General features: G+C 45.0%; 3 non-coding genes and 1 pseudogene across 3 annotated transcripts; 3 read left to right on the top strand and 1 right to left on the bottom strand.

Annotated features, from left to right (window-relative positions):
- Positions 1-19,952, top strand: part of LOC138242338 (zinc finger protein 850-like) — a 1,462,105-nt pseudogene that overhangs the window by 436,019 nt on the left and 1,006,134 nt on the right.
- Positions 1,899-1,954, bottom strand: LOC138243785 (U7 small nuclear RNA). Its single transcript, XR_011192403.1, has one exon. It is a non-coding gene; the product is annotated as a U7 small nuclear RNA (small nuclear RNA).
- On the top strand, positions 6,619-6,789 carry LOC138243561 (U1 spliceosomal RNA). The gene has a single exon (XR_011192216.1). It is a non-coding gene; the product is annotated as a U1 spliceosomal RNA (small nuclear RNA).
- LOC138243872 (U7 small nuclear RNA) lies at positions 13,413-13,469 on the top strand. Its single transcript, XR_011192490.1, has one exon. It is a non-coding gene; the product is annotated as a U7 small nuclear RNA (small nuclear RNA).

Below are 19,952 nucleotides of genomic sequence, written 5' to 3'. Positions count from 1 at the left end.
GGCTCCGTGCCAGGCTGTGCTGTGCGGCTTGCGACGGTGCGCTGCTGATGCTCACTGTTGGCTTTAACTAGCAAAGTTTGTGCACAGGAGAAAAGATGACTGTGGGTCCCAGCAAGTCAGGAAGAGGACCAGTTCGTTATGATGAAGAGCTAGTTCTGAATAGTGATTCAGCTGTCCACAGTTCCGACCTGTTCACGAGGCCTGCTGCTGGTTACCCTCTGGCAACCTCCACTCTAGACTCTTAGAACAAAGGAAAGTTCTGGCACTCGGACACACTGGCCGTTCCGTGGTTGTCCGGGCTGAGTCTCAGGATGGTCAGGAGGCGCGCTGCGAGAATGTCCTGCCCTTGGGAGCCTTCTGCTCCTGGGCCGTCCTGCCCTGGAATTCTCACAGAATCTTGTTGAATCTGAATCTGAATCTGAATCTGAATCTCTCAGGCTCTCTGTGTTGCCTGTTTTTACCTGGAGGAACTTCAGCTCATTGATTGGCTGAAAGTTCCATGGGCATCAGAGTCCCACGTGGGTTACTCGGCCCTACCAGTCCCTGATTGGTTGATCAAGGTGAGATATGAGTCACTTAGTCCTGACACTTAGGAATGCAATCCAGATGTCCAACTCGCACTCCCTAGACAGATAGGCACCAATGGATGACCATTGATCATGATAGCCAGGCTTAGCTAAGTGCATCCCCCTTTGGGAGCTGTCCTTGGACCTTAAATCACCTTGCATGAATGGTTTCTCTGTGGCTGCACCCTAGAGATGAACAGAGAAATGAGGCCTAATTTGGGAAAGCTCAGAAACACTTAATTCTGCCTTATTATTAAGCCTCGCCGCTACAATTAGAAAGTAGCGTTTGTGCTACATTAATAATATTTTCGTGGAAATAAAGAAGTTTTAAATTTTAAAAATTTATATTTGAATCGAAATGTGGTTTTGAGTTAAATATTAGCGTGTTCATGTAATTAGTTTGTGTTTGTCATTAATATATATATATATATTGCCATGTTACTAGAATTTGTAACTGAAGTTTACTGGTTGTGTTTTTTATAATGATTAGACATTTGAATACAATATTATATATAATGTATAATTTGAACTACATATTGTTAAGGTGTGAATAATTGTATATTTTAATAATACATTTCTAAAACAAATCATTGGCTTTATTTACTAGTTTCTACACCTATAAAAATCTTTCTTTGATGTATAATAGAAATCAAAGAAAGATGTCTATTATACATCAAAGATGAGCAGTGTGTGTCGTGTTCACAGCTGATAACTAGAAGATGTCTGGAAGAGGCAAAGGCGGAAAGGGACTTGGGAAAGGAGGCGCTAAGCGTCACCATAAGGTTCTCCGTGACAACATCCAGGGAATCACCAAACCCGCCATCCGCCGCCTGGCTCGCCGTGGGGGAGTGAAGCGGATCTCCAGGCTGAACTAAGAGGAGACCCGGGGGGTGCTGAAGGTGTTCCTGGAGAACGTCACCTACACCGAGCACGCCAAGCACGCCAAGAGGAAGACCGTCACCGCCATGGACGTGGTGTACACGCTGAAGCGCCAGGGCTGCACCCTGTACGGCTTCGGAGGCTAAAAAGGAGCGGAGCTTCACTACCGGACCCCGACGTATAAACCCAAGTGACCCAGTGACATTTGTCACTGCTGAGGTTGCTTTATGGGTCTATTTTCTATACTGTGCTGATCAATTGGAAATCAAATGGCAAAAAAGACCCGTTCCCACACCTAAGGTCAAATAACAGGAATCAAAACTGCTTGAGTGTATGGAAGCACACAGCTTTATCAAGATTTCCAAGTGCAAGATCTTTTTATTCATAAAAGACCCTATTTATGTTGTATGAGAAATATTAATATTAATACAGAATCCTTTTTTCACCAAATAAATGGGCTTCCTGACTTCAGAAAGCCTTCTAGACAAATACTAAAAGAGCAAAAATTCAATTTGGTAAATGAAATGAAAACACATACCCTACCAAACCTTGAGTACAGGCCATTCAGGATGATAATACAAAACCATTTATAATTCAACAAATAAAACCTGTCAACTGGTAATCACCACTTATAATAAAAAATAAGTAGCAATACACAGTAGGGGACTCTTGGGTGCAAGTTAAATCCATGCAAGAAGGGGTTTAGTGTTATATTTCCAAATCAGATATGCAAATGAGAGATCTGGCCCAGCCAATCTCAAAGCTCCCTTGGTCTGGAATGGAGCTGCTCCCCTCTTCTAGTTATTCACACTGGAGTTAGGTTACATATTAGCACATTTCATCTAACAGTTGCTCCAGAAACAAAAACGTAAACAAATGATCTGGAATTTGACCACACCTATGAGAACGTAGTTCAACAGATAACTTGTAAACCTTGTCATAAGATTTTTTTTGTTCTACAAAATATACTTTATTCTGCAATAAAAACATCTCAAAAGGAACATCTCACACATATTAACACTCCATGTAATAAAAAACAACGGCGGAACGGAGATTGATTGTCCGTTATCAATCTTTGAGAGTGGGGGCGGATTTGCGCAATTAAGAGAGTCCCTCCAAACCTACCACTTGCTATTGTCCTTTAATCCCTGTATAGGGCCCAAAGTCCTTTCCAGCGCTCCCTCGCCATGGGGAAACCCCATTTGGCGATGTCGTGCTTCATCCTCTTCCTGAGGTCCGCCAGGATCCTCTCCTCCAGCTTCCTCGCCCCCCACTTTATGTTGTGCCAGATGAGAGTGTTCCTCGCCTTCCACAGTCCTTGTTTTGTGAGGGACAGCAGCAGCCCCCGCAGGTCCCGTGTCCCCTTGTCCAGTCCGGTGGGTGCCAGCCCCCAGCAGAATGTAATGGTAACTGAGCACCGCATCCGTTCCCAGGAGTTGCATAATGTTGTCCATTCTGCCCCACACCACCTTGGCGAAGAGGCAGCTCCAGAACACGTGCTCCTGAGTCTCCTCGACGAAACACGTGTCCCAGGGGCAATGCGGATTCCTGGAGATCAAGTGTCTGTAGAGGACCTCTCTGGTAGCCAGTCTCTTGTGTACAGCCATCCAGTTGAGGTCCTTCAGTTGGTTGTCAAGTTCTTTGGGCTGTGTCCTTGCAGCCTTTCGTCAGCGACCAAATGCCCCCTCACCTCTTTGTACAGGGCTCTGTGGTTGGTGCAGAGCTCTGGCTGTCTCGTGGCCTTGTACCTCCTGCTCCACTTGACAGCGCGGATGTAGAACTCCGGTTGCCTCTCTGTCTTGAGCCCAGTGTTTGACCACTGGACCAAGTGCATCATCGGGACGGAGAGCCACAGCCTGACAAAGTATCCTCTTCCTCAAGGATACTCTCCGCCACCGCTTCAGGAAGGCTCCTTTCTTCCCTTTCTCCAGGCGTTTCGGGGACCTCCAGTTGTTCCTGGGCCTTGGGGGAGGGGGTTCCGACTTCCTGTGCTGCCTCTTCCTGTTGTCCCTGGGCCTCGGGGGAGGGGGTTACCTCTTCCTGGGCTGCCTCCTCCTGTTGTCCGTGGGACTCGGGGGAGGGGGGTTCCGTTTTCTGGGTTGTTCCTTGTCGTCTTTGGGCCTCGGTGGGGAAGGGTTTCCATTTCCTGGGGCGCCTCCTCCAGTTGTTCCTGGGCCCCGAGGGAAGAAAGCTCCGTTTCCTCTAGGACGAGGAAACGGTTCTCCCTTACCACTCTTTTTTATTCTGTCCTTGTGAAGGTGGATCCGCCCTGCCTCTCTTCTCCCGCTTTCACTTTCCCTTCTTGCTGGGAGTTATCCAGGGCCCTTCCTCCGGTCGGCCATTTTGTCCATCTTCCTGGCGGCCATCTTGTGGCACCGGTGCGGCTGGGGGTGTGGCCTCGGCAGTTTCGGTTCTCTGCGGGGGAGGTCTTTGGCCCAGGCCTCTGGAAACTCAACACAAAGCTGCTAGAAAACGAGGGGGTAGTATCCCGCTACAAGGAGAAACTATCACAGTGGCTGTCCTTGCAGTGTCTGTACGGGTCAGTAGGAGAGTGGTGGGAGGAGATGAAGGTGAGGACAAAGGCCTTTTTCATGGCTGAGGGAAGGAAGGCTGCTGCCAGACGGAGAGGAGTGCTAGCCAGGAAACAGAGGCAGCTGCAGCGTGTCTACACGATGCTGCACAGTGGCTTCGATGTGCTCGAGGATATCACCCATTTAAAAAAGGACATCCGGAGCATAGCGGAAGAAAGTAGTCGAGGAGTGCTGTTAAGAAGCTGAGTGCAGTTATTGGAAGAAAATGAGAAGTGTACTCGGTTCTTTTTCAGGAAAGTGGTAGGCTCCAAGTCTGTCATGGAAAGTGTAGTTGATGAGGAGGGAAGAGAGAGAACAGAGCCGAGTGCTATCCTCTCCTGCATCGAGGCCTTCTACTCAAGACTGTACAGCTCTACAGAGGTAAAGGATGAAGAAATTCATTTTTTTACCTCAAAGCTAGAAAACGTTTTGAGTGAAGAAGATAGGGAAGTACTTGAGAGGGATTTGACAGTAGAAGAGCTGAGACAGGCTATGGAGAGCTTACAGAAGGGGAAAACTCCGGGTGCTGACGGGCTCCCTAAAGAATTTTATTGCACCTTTTGGGATCTGCTTCAGGATCCGCTACTGCTCCTATTCGAGGAAAGCTATAAGACAGAATCGCTGCCTGACTCCTCAAGAGAAGGCACTATCTCTCTTTTGTTTAAGAAAGGAGCAAAGAATGACATAAAGAACTGGAGACCCCTCAGCCTGTTAGGCGTGGACACTAAGATCCTGTCCAAAGCCCTTTTCCTGCGCCTACAAAATGTAGTGGCCTCACTGGTAGGGAAAGAACAGACTTGTGGGTTAGCAGGACGCCTGATGAGCAACAACCTGGCCTTGTTGAGGGATGTCTGTCTGTACTCGGAGGACCGCTCCCTCCCTCTGTGCATTTTAGGTGTAGACCTAGAAAAGGCCCTTGACCGCCTAAACCGGCAGTACTTAACATCGGTACTGGAGCACATGAAGTTTGGCTCCATCATGAGAAAGTGGATTAACCTGCTGTACACACGTAGCAACAGCAGAGTCATGGTTAATGGCAATAGATCACGCCCCTTTGAAGTCTGTTCAGGGGTGAGGCAGGGCTGCCCATTATCCCCCTTTTTATTCGTTTTGGCTATGGAGCCCTTAGCCTCAATTAGCAGAGCCCTGCAGTGCTGTGATCGGTTCTTTTTGGCTTCCTCTGCAAAAATTAACAAATCTAAGAATGAGATTTTTTATCAGAACTGGAGGGAGCCAAAAGAAGGACATGATCTCAGGATGCAAGAGAAGAGAATTAAGGTCCTGGGGGTGTATTTTGGAGAAGAGATGGGAACAGTAAATTGGCAGAACAAATTGCCAATCTTAAACAAAAAACTGATGCAATGGAAGGACCGAGACCTCACCATGACAGGGAAGGTGCTGGTCATCAAAGCCCAGCTCTTGCCTGTCTTGAATTTTCTGGCTTCTACCTTCCCAATCCCACACCGTGTTGCGGCGGTGCTGAGGAGATTGCTGTTTCAATTTCTATGGGGTGGGAAGCAGGAAAGACTCAGAAGAGAAACAATGTACAGGCTGCTACTCTCAGGGGGGAAGTCTGTCCCAGATATTGCTATGAAGCTGCTGTGCATTTTCCTGGCCTCTGTGCTGAGAGGCTTTGCAACAGCACCTGAAGCGCATACCTGGACTTATTTTTCCAGGCTCTGGGTAGGTAGGGAGGTGTTCAGAGTGTGGGGTGTCAGACCCAAGCTGGATGTCCCACTCTCTGACACATGCCCTGCAATTTATGGGACAGTTAAAAAATTTCTAAGATCTCACCCAAATGGCCATATTCCCCTCCGAGATGTCAGCGTCCAAAAACTGGAATATTTCGTTGCAGCGCAGAAGAATAGGCAGACCCCTGTGGGCTTTTTAACAGCAGCCCAAACAAGGAAGGTGTGGAAACACACATCCTCTAATTTTCTGTGCAACATTCACAGAGATTTAGCCTGGAGTGTCGTCCACCAGTGCTTACCGGTGCGAACTTTTTTGTACCATAGGGGCCTCAGCCCCAGCCCTCACTGCGTTAGGGTGGGCTGCGGGGAGGAGGAGACTGTGACCCATCTCCTGTTGTCCTGCTTTTTTGCTAAGGCCTTCTGGGCACAGTTTGAAGATAGGTTGCAATCTCTCTCACCCCAATTTACCCTGACCGCTGCTTTCGTCATATACGGCATCTCTCCTGTCAAACTTCCTCCTGACGTGTTTGACAGGATCTGGGCCGTGGTGAACAGTGGGAAAGACGCCCTGTGGAGAGTGAGGAACATGGGGCTGTTCAAAGGCATCGAGGTCCCAGTCAAGGCAGCAGGTAGCCTGGCCCTGTTCATCACCCGAGAGAACTATTACCTCAGAGATCTGTGGAGAGAAGGGAGGGAGGAAGCAGAAAATCTGTGGGAAATAGAGAGCATAGGTCAATATCTCAAGAAACTGTGAAAAACATTATCATGTTTAAGTAAAGAATGTGATTTGCACCAGAAAAAAAGAAATTGTTGCTACGTAACTGGTACCGTGTCAAAATGTAATGAGATGTGATCATATATACTGTTTTAAGTATGTATATTAATGTAAAGCTTTCTAATTTGTGATGTCCTGTATTTTTTTTGTGAAAAGAAAATAAAGTTCATAAAAATCGAAATCGGTTCACCCAGGGCGAGGCTCGGCCATTGCACTCCGGCTGTGCTGACCCCTGCGAATTCCCCAAATGTGGGAATCTCGATTGCATAATTTCTGGTAGTGGGGGACTGTGTTTGCGCTCTCCCCTGATGTGCTTGGTCCAATATTGGATACGGAAGAGTTACAACACCACGAGCTGCGATAGGATCCCAGTTCGAAAGGAGTCGATGCCACTGTTGGTTCCCGGTTTCTTTTAGTTAGAGGTCCGGAGAAGCATTTCAAGCTGGTTACACTACTCCTTCCGGATATTCATTCCCTTTTCAAAGTCAGTCGTTTTGCTGTAGTCTGCATTATTTAGGCTGATTATCAAGGTTAGCCTTCATTTGGTCATGGGGATGTAATGTTGCCATAGCCAAATTAAATGTAATGTAGCTCTCTGAAGGCACCAGTTCTGTAGGGTTTGGGCATTTACTGAGACAATTATTAATTGTAGCAGTAAATCACAAAGTTGATTCTTTTGATGGCTTTAGAATCCAACCATGCGACATAACTCAAACAACGCACACACACAGGTACTAATACACGAGGATACATTTATTAATACATAGAATATGCATATAAACCTAACAGATCTTATCGAGAGGGTTATCAGAATACAAAAGATATACAGTGCCTTGCGAAAGTATTCGGCCCCCTTGAACTTTTCAACCTTTTGCCACATTTCAGGCTTCAAACATAAAGATATAAATTTTTTATTTTATGTGAAGAATCACCAACAATTGGGACACAATTGTGAAGTGGAACGAAATCTATTGGATTTTTGAAACTTTTTTAACTAATAAAAAAATGAAAAGTGGGGCGTGCAAATTTATTCGGCCCCTTTACTTTCAGTGCAGCAAACTCACTCCAGAAGTTCAGCGAGGATCTCTGAATGATCCAATGTTGTCCTAAATGACTGATGGTGATAAATAGAATCCACCTGTGTGTAATCAAGTCTCTGTATAAATGCACCTGCTCTGTGATAGTCTCAAGGTTCTGTTGAAAGCGCAGAGAGCATCATGAAGACCAAGGAACACACCAGGCAGGTCCGTAATACTGTTGTGGAGAAGTTTAAAGCCGGATTTGGATACAAAAAGATTTCCCAAGCTTCAAACATCCCAAGGAGCACTGTGCAAGCGATCATCTTGAAATGGAAGGAGTATCAGACCACTGCAAATCTACCAAGACCTGGCCATCCCTCTAAACTTTCAGCTCAGACAAGGAGAAGACTGATCAGAGATGCAGCCAAGAGGCCCATGATCACTCTGGATGAACTGCAGAGAACTACAGCTGAGGTGGGAGAGTCTGTCCATAGGACAACAATCAGTCTTACACTGCACAAATCTGGCCTTTATGGAAGAGTGGCAAGAAGAAAGCCATTTCTCAAAGATATCCATAAAAAGTCTCGTCTAAAGTTTGCCACAAGCCACCTGGGAGACACCCCAAACATGTGGAAGAAGGTGCTCTGGTCAGATGAAACCAAAATCGAACTTTTTGGCCACAATGCAAAACGATATGTTTGGCGTAAAAGCAACACAGCTCATCACCCTCAACACACCATCCCCACTGTCAAACATGGTGGTGGCAGCATCATGGTTTGGGCCTGCTTTTCTTCAGCAGGGACAGGGAAGATGGTTAAAATTGAGGGGAAGATGGATGCAGCCAAATACAGGACCATTCTGGATGAAAACCTGTTGGAGTCTGCAAAAGACCTGAAACTGGGAGGGAGATTTATCTTCCAACAAGACAATGATCCCAAACATACAGCAAAATCTACAAAGGAATGGTTCACAAATAAACGTATCCAGGTGTTTGAATGGCCAAGTCAAAGTCCAGACCTGAATCCAATCGAGAATCTGTGGAAAGAGCTGAAAACTGCTGTTCACAAACGCTCTCCATCCAACCTCACTGAGCTCGAGCTGTTTTGCAAGGAAGAATGGGCAAGAATTTCAGTCTCTCGATGTGCAAAACTGATAGAGACATACCCCAAGCGACTTGCAGCTGTAATCGCAGCAAAAGGTGGCTCTACAAAGTAGTAACGCAAGGGGGCCGAATAATTTTGCACGCCCCACTTTTCATTTTTTTATTAGTTAAAAAAGTTTCAAAAATCCAATAGATTTCGTTCCACTTCACAATTGTGTCCCACTTGTTGGTGATTCTTCACATAAAATAAAAAATTTATATCTTTATGTTTGAAGCCTGAAATGTGGCAAAAGGTTGAAAAGTTCAAGGGGGCCGAATACTTTCGCAAGGCACTGTATATTCAATCAGTTACAAAGAGTTACATCTATCAAGAGGACATACGTTCAGTATATCATTCATTTAGACCGTTTCATAAATGAACTTGGTTATAACTTCTACATTAGATACTCAAAACAAGTACATAACTCTTAGGAATTAAATTGATATCAACTGGTTGGGATAGCAATTGAATTCTCGAGCTGTAATGCATTGAAGTGGAATACTCATCCAATCTCTGGGGATTCAGTGCGCTGCTGATGCTCACTGACCGGCAAGTTAATGTTGGCTTTAACTAGCAAAGTTTGCGCACAGGAGAAAAGATGACTGTGGGTCCCAGCAAGTCAGGAAGAGGACCGGTTCGTTCCTGATGAAGCGCTAGTTCTGAATAGTGATTCAGCTGTCCACAGTTCTGACCTGTTCACGAGGCCTGCTGCTGGTGCTAGCCTCGGGTGGATCCTCTGGTTACTCTCTGGCAACCTCCGCTCTAAACTCTTAGAACAAAGGAAAGTTCTGGCACTCGGACACACTGGCCGTTCCGTGGTTGTCCGAGCTGAGTCTCAGGATAGTCAGGAAGCGCGCTGCGAGAATGTTCTGCCTTTGGGAGCCTTCTGCTCCTGGGCCGTCCTGCCCTGGAATTCTCCTTTGAATTCCCTTTAGAAAAGTCTATAGAATTCTCCTGAATCTTACTGAATCCTCCCTTCTGAATCTCTCGGGCTCTCTGTGTTGCCTGTTTTTACCTGGAGGAACGTCAGCTCGTTGATTGGCTGAAAGTTCCATGGGCATCAGAGTCCCACGTGGGTTACTCGGCCCTACCAGTCCCTGATTGGTTGATCAAGGTGAGATATGAGTCACTTACTCCTGACACTTAGGAATGCAGTCCAGATGTCCATCTGGCACTCCCTAGACAGATAGGCGCCAATGGATGATGATGATAGCCAGGCTTAGCTAAGTGCATCCCCCTTTGGGAGCTCTCCCTTATCAAAGGAAACCTTAAATCAGCCTGCATGAATAGTTTCTCTGTGGCTTCACCACAGATATGAACAGAGATGGGACCATTTGGGAAAGCTCAGAACACTTAATTCTTTCTTATTAATAAGCCTCGCCGCTACACTGACATTTGCTCTGCTTTAAGTAATCAATGAAGAACACAATGTGCTTCACTAGACTCCGGTCCAAACAGGATTAAAAGCCAGCAAGTATACCTTTTCAAATTGACGTCAGCAGGGACTAGATTGGCACTTTAACCAGTCCCTGATTGGCTCAGTCAGTAGAGCATGGAACTCTTAATCTCAGGGTTATGAATTCAATTTTGGGTGATACAGGTGTTCTCATTAATTAAGTTTCCTGTTCATCTTTGACCATGTTATATCTTGATGGTGACTCAAATTGAGAAAAAAAGGACTGATCTAGCTCCTCATCTGAGTAGATAAGTCAAAGACTCCGTAGATAACCTATTCATACCAAGCACTTGGATGCAGCTTCACCTATCACAACTAGTATTTAACATTATAATAGCTCCTGTCTATTTACACTATAATTTACACTAGTGTTTCCTTAAAAATTGCTTGTAAGAATGAGACATTACACATGTATTCCAATAAAATAAATATTATTAATCTTTTCACTGTAACAGTTTCACTGTGACTTGGCAGATAACTGGCAGTGATCTGGAAAATCGACTCTTCAACATGTGGAAATGTATTACTGAGAGGAGGAGTCCTTTTCTCTTAGGTCAACACTCTTTGTAAGAGTCAATTCTCCCAGCTCACATCCGCGGGTTTCCGTAGTGTGCCTGCAAAGAGTGATCAATTTGAGACAGGTAAACGTCCTGATTTTATTTAACAAAGCTAGATGCACATTTGCTAATGCTGCCTTCATTGTAATAGGCAGTTTATTTCTCGAAAGCATGTTATGTAAAAAAAGAAAAAATGAAAACATGGATAACAATCTTTCAAAGCTAAAGATTTTACTTTTGAGAAATGGACATTTTATGTTTCTGAGGTGCTTTTCAAATGCTGGTTTTAGGACTTTGCTGTGCTTCAAGCATAATTTTTCACCTTATAAACTGGATATTGAGTGTTAGGGTTAGTGTTTTTTATTTTGATGACTTAGTAAAATGTCTGGAATTTTTTCACTTTGATATTATAGAGCACTTTGTGTTGATGAGTGGCAACAATTCTCAGTTAAATACATCATGGTTCCATACTGTAACACAATAAAATGTGAAAAGGCCAAGGGGGGTGAATAGTTTTTATAGGCACTAAACGTATTACAAAAATATAATGCTTAATTTTATGGAAACTTCTTACTATAACCACCAACGCACTCGCTGTTTAAGCAATGGGGGTTTCACAATCCTCTTTCTCACTGGTAATGTTATGAGCAGGAAAAACACCATTGAAAATGGATTTCAATCACTCAAAACTAATAGTTGTCACACCCTCTACGGCTAGAAGGCGCTCCCATTCTGTTCTGTCCTAGTTTCCCTGTGCTTTGCTTGTCCTTCTGGTTTGTCTTTGTCTGGGGCTATATATTTCCGGGTCACCCTTTCCTCCTCATTCAGTATTGAGGGTTCATATGTCTTCAGACCTGCCTAGCACCAGGCCATCTCCTCCGCTGCCTGAGGGCTTAAGTTTCTACCCGACATCATCTGACCTCCTAAATGGGCTGACACCCGTTTTGCCACTACACATATGGCCTATTTTGCTCTCCTGGCCATTCCACGGCATGCCCTTATAACATCCGTGACAGAAGTTCCAATGCTGTGCTGCCCTTTTAATTAACATTGGCTGTAACAATGTGTTGTTTTTGTCTCTTAAAGGGTCTGCTCCTTTACTCCGTCTTGCCAGTGTCGTATAGAATTGAGTACCCATAAAATCTGAGACCCCTTTCAAAGTCTGCATGTACAGTGGACATAAGAGGCTTGGCGCGTGTCGCAATTGTTGCCCTATCTACTTAGCCCATCCTCCAAGTTTGCACTTCTGTGATGTAGTCTCACAGGCCTGAGAGACATAGATTTCACACATGTAATTACTTGTAAGCCAACAAACCTTTTCTGAGTGGTCTAAGGCTCTGTGTTAAGGTTGCAGTCCCCCTGAAAGCTGGGGTTATAGTCCTGACGTTATACTTCAACTAATTCTCAGTAAATAGATCTTGCAGTACTCTGAGTGCCAGCTAGCTATGTAACAAGTGCGCTATAAAGACAGAAATTACACATTGTTTGTGAGGCTGTGTGCTCCTGTATGGTCTAGTGGTTAGGATTCTGGATTTTCACCCAGGTGGCCTGGGTTAAACTCCCAATAAGGGAAACTTTTCTCTTCCCTTATGTTTTCCAAATAAAAATTTCTCAGTGTAGAAAAGAGCCCCGTTAAGCACTGTCGGGAGAGCTAAACTTTTGATAAAAGAGATCGCTTGTTTCCTCCTGCTTTCGAACTGAAACCCTTCGGTGTGTTAAGAGAACGTGACAATCACTACACTGCACAAGGTGGGGAGGAGTGACTTGCAGAGAAAAGGACTCAATCCAGGAAAATATTTCCACATTCTGGAGAGGAGATTTTTTCCATTCCCCCACTTTTGCAGCCTGACCTCCTCTATTTCTAGAGATCTGTAGAATGTGGAGAAAATGTTTGAAGTTGTTACTGCTACCTCCCCTCGCTTTGAACAATGTGTGGAGTTGTTTGAGTCAAAAAGAGTGATAGTTCAGGCCCATGGGAAGATCCACATTCAACTGTGCATGTTGTTTTGTTCTCAGAGTTTGCAAAGATGGAGGACATTCGCACCTGGCTAAGCCAGTATTCTATAGTCCTTCATGGAACTGAGTTCAGAGGTGCTGACGGAATAAAAACAGGAGGTTGAGGAACATGGGGGTGTTCAAAGGCATTGAGGTTCCAGTCAAGGGAGCAGGTAGCCTGGCCCTGTCCATTATTAGAGCACTATAACCTAAAGAGATGGTTTCATATATATTGTTTTGGGTATATTTATTTATAAGTTTCCTATTTTGTGATTCTTTGTATTTGTTTGTGAAATTAAAATAGTTCTTAAAAATAAATGGAAGGTTTTTCTGAAGTCAGAAAGCCAATTTATTTGGTGGAAAAACAGATTGGTGAAGCTCCAACAAATAAATCCAGTTTATTTGTTTACTTTTTTTTCTGAAACAACTGAATTAGATGGTGTGCTAATATGCAACCTAACACCAGTGTGAATAACTAGAAGAGGGGAGCAGCGCTATTCCACACCATGGGAACTTTTTGATTGGCTGGCCCAGATCTATAATTTGCATATCAGATTTGGAAATATAACACTAAATTTAGTGGATTTAATTTACACTCAAGAGTCACCTACTGTGTATTGCCACTTCATTTTTTTATGAGTAGCTGTGATTACCAGTTGACAGCTTTTATTTGTTTAATTTTAAATTGTTTTGTATTATCACCCTGAATGGCCTCTACTCGAGGTTTGGTAGGGTATATGTGTTTTTGTTTTTTTCACCAACTGGATTTTTTGCTCTTTTAGTATTTGTCTAGAAGGCTTCTGAAGTCAGAAAGCCTGTTTTCTGGTAAAAGAATAGATGTGTTTAACAATAATTTTCAAACAATTTATGGGACTTTTATGAATAAAAAGATCTTGTATGATAGTTTCAAGAACACTGCTGTTGTCAGCTGACTTTTAGTGAAGCTCTTTCCTCTGGCCACCTGCACAGAATTTTCTTGTGCCTTTAATTTCAAGATGTAAAACCTAACAGTTGCGTTTGTTCATGTATACAGTTTCTGAAACTGTTAAATGAACTACTGTGTGTAAATCTGCAAATGTTGTTTGATAGGATGCTGGATAAGCAAAGTACTTTCTGATTGGTTAGCCAGATATCATATTTGCATACACCATTTGAAACAAAACCATGTGGTCTCTTTCTTATATGCACTGAACGTTACAACCACATTCTTCTACATCTTCTTTATGAGCAGGTTAGTTTGAAAGCCATTTTACACGTTTTGTGTTAATTTTGAAATGCTCTTACATTCTCACCCTAACTGGCCTGAAATCTTGTGTTAGAAGGTTCACAAGCTTATCTCTCAAACTACAATCTAATGGTTGTATTTACATTCCAGGTCATTTGTTTACATTTTTTAACAATAACAAGAAGAGGAGAGCAGCTCCATTCCAGACCATGGCAGCTTTGTGATTGGCTGAGCCAGATCTCTCACTTGCATATCAGATTTGGAAGAATAACACTAAACTCTCTTCTTGCATGGATTTAATTTACACCCAAATATCACCTACTGTGTATTACCACTTCAGTTTTTTATGAGTAGTTAGGATTACCTGTTGACAGGTTTTATTTGTTTAATTTTAAATGGTCTTGTATTATCACCCTGAATCGCCTGTACTCAAAGTTTGGTAAGGTACATGTGTTTTTGTTTCCTTCAGGAAGTGGAATTTTTGCTCTTTTAGTATTTGTTTAGACGGTTTTCTGAAGTGGTTTTCTGAAGACGGTTTTCTTACCTGGCAGGGGAGATACCTTGATCAGCCTGTAGGTGGAGTAGTTGGATTGTTTTTCTTTTGTTGGAAGCAGTGTTCGATTTGCGGTTTTTGAAATGGCAACCTTTGGATCCCGTAAGAATGCTGTACGTTTTGAGCTCTTGGATGACCTCTTCATGGATCGTATGCAGTTCAGCAGAAAAGTGTTACAGAAGGAACTTGGCTTTGAACCTCGGCACTTGGATTTCATCTTCGCTCTCCCAGGTCAGAAAGCATTTGAGGTTGTATTTGCTACCTATCCTCTGTTTGAACAATGCGTGGATGTGTTTGAGGCAAAAAGAGGCAAAGTTCCTGCACTTGAGAAGATCAACTTGCAGCCTCTGACACAGAGAGAGAGGAAAACGGTGCATGTTGTTATGTTCTCGGAACTGGCAAAGACGGAGGACATTCACACCTGGCTTAACCAGTACTGCACCGTCCACCATGGAACTGAGGTTAGAGATGTTGATGGTATAAAAACAGGAGCAAGGAAATTCGAGGTTCGCTTGCTACCGGACAGCGTAAATGGAGGCTTAAGGCACCTGCCCTCTACAATCCGGCTGGGCGCCTGCAATGGCTATGTGTTTTATGTGGGACAACCAAAGGTGTGTCGGCGCTGTGGTGCTGTGGGACACCTGGCATCGTCCTGCACTGTGAAATGCTGCAAGACCTGTGGCAAACAGGGACATTTAGCCTCTGACTGTTCAATGCTGCCAAAGTGCAATTTATGTGGCTCGGAAGGACACGTTTTTAAGAACTGCCCTCACGCCTACGCCAATAAACTCAAAATGAGAAAGGATGAGGCAGTGCTTGTTTCAGCCAAACCGGCCCGAAAATCCAAAGCAAACAACAAGTCAAACAAAGAACCCTTGTTGGACAAAGACTCTCAGCCTCCAGCCAGGATCAGTCCTGCTGTGGCTCCGGGGCTGGTGGAAGAGAAATCCACTACGCCCCCACAACCGCAGACTGCACCAGACAAGCACGAGGGTTTGAAAACCCCCGAGAACAGCGAGGACCCCTCCCCCACTCCTGCTCCTCAGAACGAGGGCCAGTGTGGGGCCCCCCGGTGGAGCGGGTCCAGCGAGGATACCCAGGATTCAGCGGAGCTGCTTTTCTCAGACTCTGCAAGTGCTACAGATGCCCTCCTCTCCTCCATCCAGTCCATCACGGAGGATCTGCAGCAGCTGGTGGGTGAGGGGGAAGAGGAGACTGGTGCATCGGCTGCACCCCTTTCCCCTCAGTGCTCCCAGGAGCTGGACTTGAGGAAAAGAAAAAATGACTCTGTTTTCTCCCCGAGCGAGGAGGAAGGAGAGCATGGCGATGGGGACAGCTGGAACCTCTCCACCCCTCCCTCTACCCCCTTCCTTGAAATGGACTCTGTGAACGCTTTTACTGCTGCCACCCTGATGAAGGCTCATTCAGAGGATGGCTGGCAGGAAATTGGTAAGAAGAAAAAGAAAAAGAAAAAGGTAACAGGTGAGACCGAAGAGAAATGTGTTTTGTAAAGACTGGTTCCACTTTCTTATGTAATATGGCTCTTAACATAATTTCTCTTAACACAAGAGGTATCAATGACAGAGTTAAATGCCAGTCTGTCTTTGATTACCTCCAGCAGAGAGAGGGAGATGTGTTGATGTTGCAGGAGTGTGCTTTAGCCTATCAAGAGAGGTATAAAAGTTTTGAAGATAGGTGGGATAAAGGGCCTTCTGTTTGGTCAGGGGACAATAACAACAGAGCCTCTGGCGTGGCCATTCTTTTCAAAGGATGGGCATTCAAATTGAAAAGTATTCAGAGGGTCATAGATGGCAGGTTGCTGTGTGTGGATGTGGAATGGGGGACCGTTAACCTGCGGCTAATCAATGTGTATTGCCCTACTGACGTAGGAGGAAGGGTGGAGCTACTCAAGGCACTCTCCCCCCTATTGTTATGCAGCACAGACGTGATAGTGGGAGGGGATTTTAATTGTATCTTAGAGCACACAGACAGGCAGTCTAGCTCGCCGATAAAATTGGATTCCAGCTCACTGGCCCTGCAAAACTTAGTTCAAGACTTTAAACTCTCAGACACATATAGATGTATATATCCCACAACAGCAGGATATACATGGTCAGGGAGGAATAGCAGCTCCAGAATTGACTATTGCTTTGTCTCAGAGAGAGTGAAAGTTGTTGGGGTCACTCTTCAGCCTGTCTTCTTCTCAGATCATCAGGCTTTAGGGTGTAGAGTGGAACTCCAGGGCGGGACTGTCTTTGGCCCAACCCTCTGGAAACTCAACACAAAGCTGCTAGAGAACGAGGGGGTAGTATCCCGCTACAAGGAGAAACTATCACAGTGGCTGTCCTTGCAGTGTCTGTACGGGTCAGTAGGAGAGTGGTGGGAGGAGATGAAGGTGAGGACAAAGGCCTTTTTCATGGCTGAGGGAAGGAAGGCTGCTGCCAGACGGAGAGGAGTGCTAGCCAGGAAACAGAGGCAGCTGCAGCGTCTCTACACGATGCTGCACAGTGGCTTCGATGTGCTCGAGGATATCGCCCTTTTAAAAAAGGACATCCGGAGCATAGCCGAAGAAAGTAGTCGAGGAGTGCTGTTAAGAAGCAGAGTGCAGTTCTTGGAAGAAAATGAGAAGTGTACTCGCTTCTTTTTCAGGAAAGTGGTAGGCTCCAAGACTGTCATGGAAAGTGTAGTTGATGAGGAGGGACGAGAGAGAACAGAGCCGAGTGCTATCCTCTCCTGCACCGAGGCCTTCTACTCAAGACTGTACAGCTCTACAGAGGTAAAGGATGAAGATATTCATTTTTTTACCTCAAAGCTAGAAAACATTTTGAGTGAAGAAGATAGGGAAGTACTTGAGAGGGATTTGACAGTAGAAGAGCTGAGACAGGCTATGGAGAGCTTACAGAAGGGGAAAACTCCGGGTGCTGACGGGCTCCCTAAAGAATTTTATTGCACCTTTTGGGATCTGCTTCAGGATCCGCTACTGCTCCTATTCGAGGAAAGCTACAAGACAGAATTGCTGCCTGACTCCTTAAGAGAAGGCACTATCTCTCTCTTGTTTAAGAAAGGAGCAAAAAATGACATAAAGAACTGGAGACCCCTCAGCCTGTTAGGCGTGGACACTAAGATCCTGTCCAAAGCCCTTTTCCTGCGCCTACAAAATGTAGTGGCCTCACTGGTAGGGAAAGAACAGACTTGTGGGATAGCAGGACGCCTGATGAGCGACAACCTGGCCTTGTTGAGGGATGTCTGTCTGTACTCTGAGGATCGCTCCCTCCCTCTGTGCATTTTAGGTGTAGACCTAGAAAAGGCCTTTGACCGCCTAAACCGGCAGTACTTAACATCGGTACTTGAGCACATGAAGTTTGGCCCCATCATGAGAAAGTGGATTAACCTGCTGTACACAGGTAGCAACAGCAGAGTCATGGTTAATGGCAATAGATCACGCACCTTTGAAGTCTGTTCAGGGGTGAGGCAGGGCTGCCCATTATCCCCCTTGTTATTCGTTTTGGCTATGGAGCCCTTAGCCTGTGCCTTGCGCCAGGATCAGGCCATTAATGGGATACCAGTGCCTGGAAGTGGGGGAGGAGAGGTAAAGACATCTCTATACATGGATGACGTCACCCTGCTCCTCTCTGACAATGCCTCAATTAGCAGAGCTCTGCAGTGCTGTGATCGGTTCTCTTTGGCTTCCTCCGCAAAAATTAACACATCTAAGAGTGAGATTTTTTATCAGAACTGGAGGGAGCCAAAAGAAGGACATGATCTCAGGCTGCAAGAGAAGAGAATTAAGGTCCTGGGGGTGTATTTTGGAGAAGAGATGGGAACAGTAAATTGGCAGAACAAATTGCCAATCTTAAACAAAAAACTGATGCAATGGAAGGACCGAGACCTCACCATGACAGGGAAGGTGCTGGTCATCAAAGCCGAGCTCTTGCCTGTCTTGAATTTTCTGGCTTCTACCTTCCCAATCCCACACCGTGTTGCGGCGGTGCTGAGGAGATTGCTGTTTCAATTTCTATGGGGTGGGAAGCAGGAAAGACTCAGAAGGGAAATAATGTACAGGCCGCTACCCTCAGGGGGGAAGTCTGTCCCAGATATTGCTACGAAGCTGCTGTGCATTTTCCTGGCCTCTGTGCTGAGAGGCTTTGCAACAGCACCTGCAGCGCGTACCTGGACTTATTTTTCCAGGCTCTGGGTAGGTAGGGAGGTGTTCAGAGTGTGGGGTGTCAGACCCAAGCTGGACGTCCCACTCTCTGACACATGCCCTGCAATTTATGGGACAGTTAAAAGTTTTCTAAGATCTCACCCAATTGGCCATATTCCCCTCCGAGATGTCAGCGTCCAAAAACTGGAAGATTTCGTAGCACCCCAGAACAATAGGCAGACCCCTGTGGGCATTTTAACATCAGCCCAAACAAGGAAGGTGTGGAAACACACATCCTCTAAATTTCTGTGCAACATTCACAGAGATTAGCCTGGAGTGTCGTCCACCAGTGCTTACCGGTACGAACTTTCTTGTACCGTAGGGGCCTCACCCCCAGCCCTCGCTGCGTTAGGGTGGGCTGCGGCGAGGAGGAGACTGTGACCCATCTCCTGTGGTCCTGCTTTTTTGCTAAGGCCTTCTGGGCACAGTTTGAAGATTGGTTGCAGGCTCTCTCGCCCCAATTTACCCTGACAGCTGCTTTCGTCATATACGGCATCTCTCCTGTCAAACTTCCCCCTGACGTGTTTGACAGGATCTTGGCCGTGGTGAACAGTGGGAAAGACGCCCTGTGGAGAGTGAGGAACATGGGGCTGTTCAAAGGCATCGAGATCCCAGTCAAGGCAGCAGGTAGCCTGGCCCTGTTCATCACCCGAGATAACTATTACCTCAGAGATCTGTGGAGAGAAGGGAGGGAGGAAGCAGAAAATCTGTGGGAAATAGAGAGCATAGGTCAATATCTCAAGAAACTGTGAAAAACATTATCATGTTTAAATAAAGAATGTGATTTGCACCAGAAAAAAAGAAAATTGTTGCTATGTAACTGTTACCGTGTCAAAATGTAATGAGATGTGATCATATATACTGTTTTAAGTATGTATATTAATGTAAAGCTTTCTGATTTGTGATTTCCTGTATTTTTTTGTGAAAAGAAAATAAAGTTCTTAAAAATCTTAAAAATCGGTTTTCTGAAGTCAGAAAGCCTAGTGTTTTGGTGAAAAACAAACATCTGTATTAATATTTTTCAAACAATATAAATAGGGTCTTGCATTTGGATATCTTGATATAGCTGTGTGCTTCTGTTGTATTCCTGGTATTTGACTGTGGTTATTTGACTGTCTCCTTCCTGAAAACCTCCATGTTATATGCTGAATAAGATGCAGTCTGATTGGCTGAGAGGCTGATTGATGATGTCATACGGAACAGTGCTGTAATGGTGGGCCAATGGGGAAGGGAGAACAATCAAAGGTCAGCAGTGTGGAACATAACAAAAAAAAACCACACACAGACCACACACTGGGACGTAACAATCACATTCATCAC

Source organism: Lepisosteus oculatus, chromosome 14 (assembly GCF_040954835.1).
Source record: "Lepisosteus oculatus isolate fLepOcu1 chromosome 14, fLepOcu1.hap2, whole genome shotgun sequence".
Classification (NCBI taxonomy): domain Eukaryota; kingdom Metazoa; phylum Chordata; class Actinopteri; order Semionotiformes; family Lepisosteidae; genus Lepisosteus; species Lepisosteus oculatus.
The sequence above is the reverse complement of the archived record's forward strand: the minus strand, read 5'-3'. Positions and strand labels throughout refer to the sequence as shown.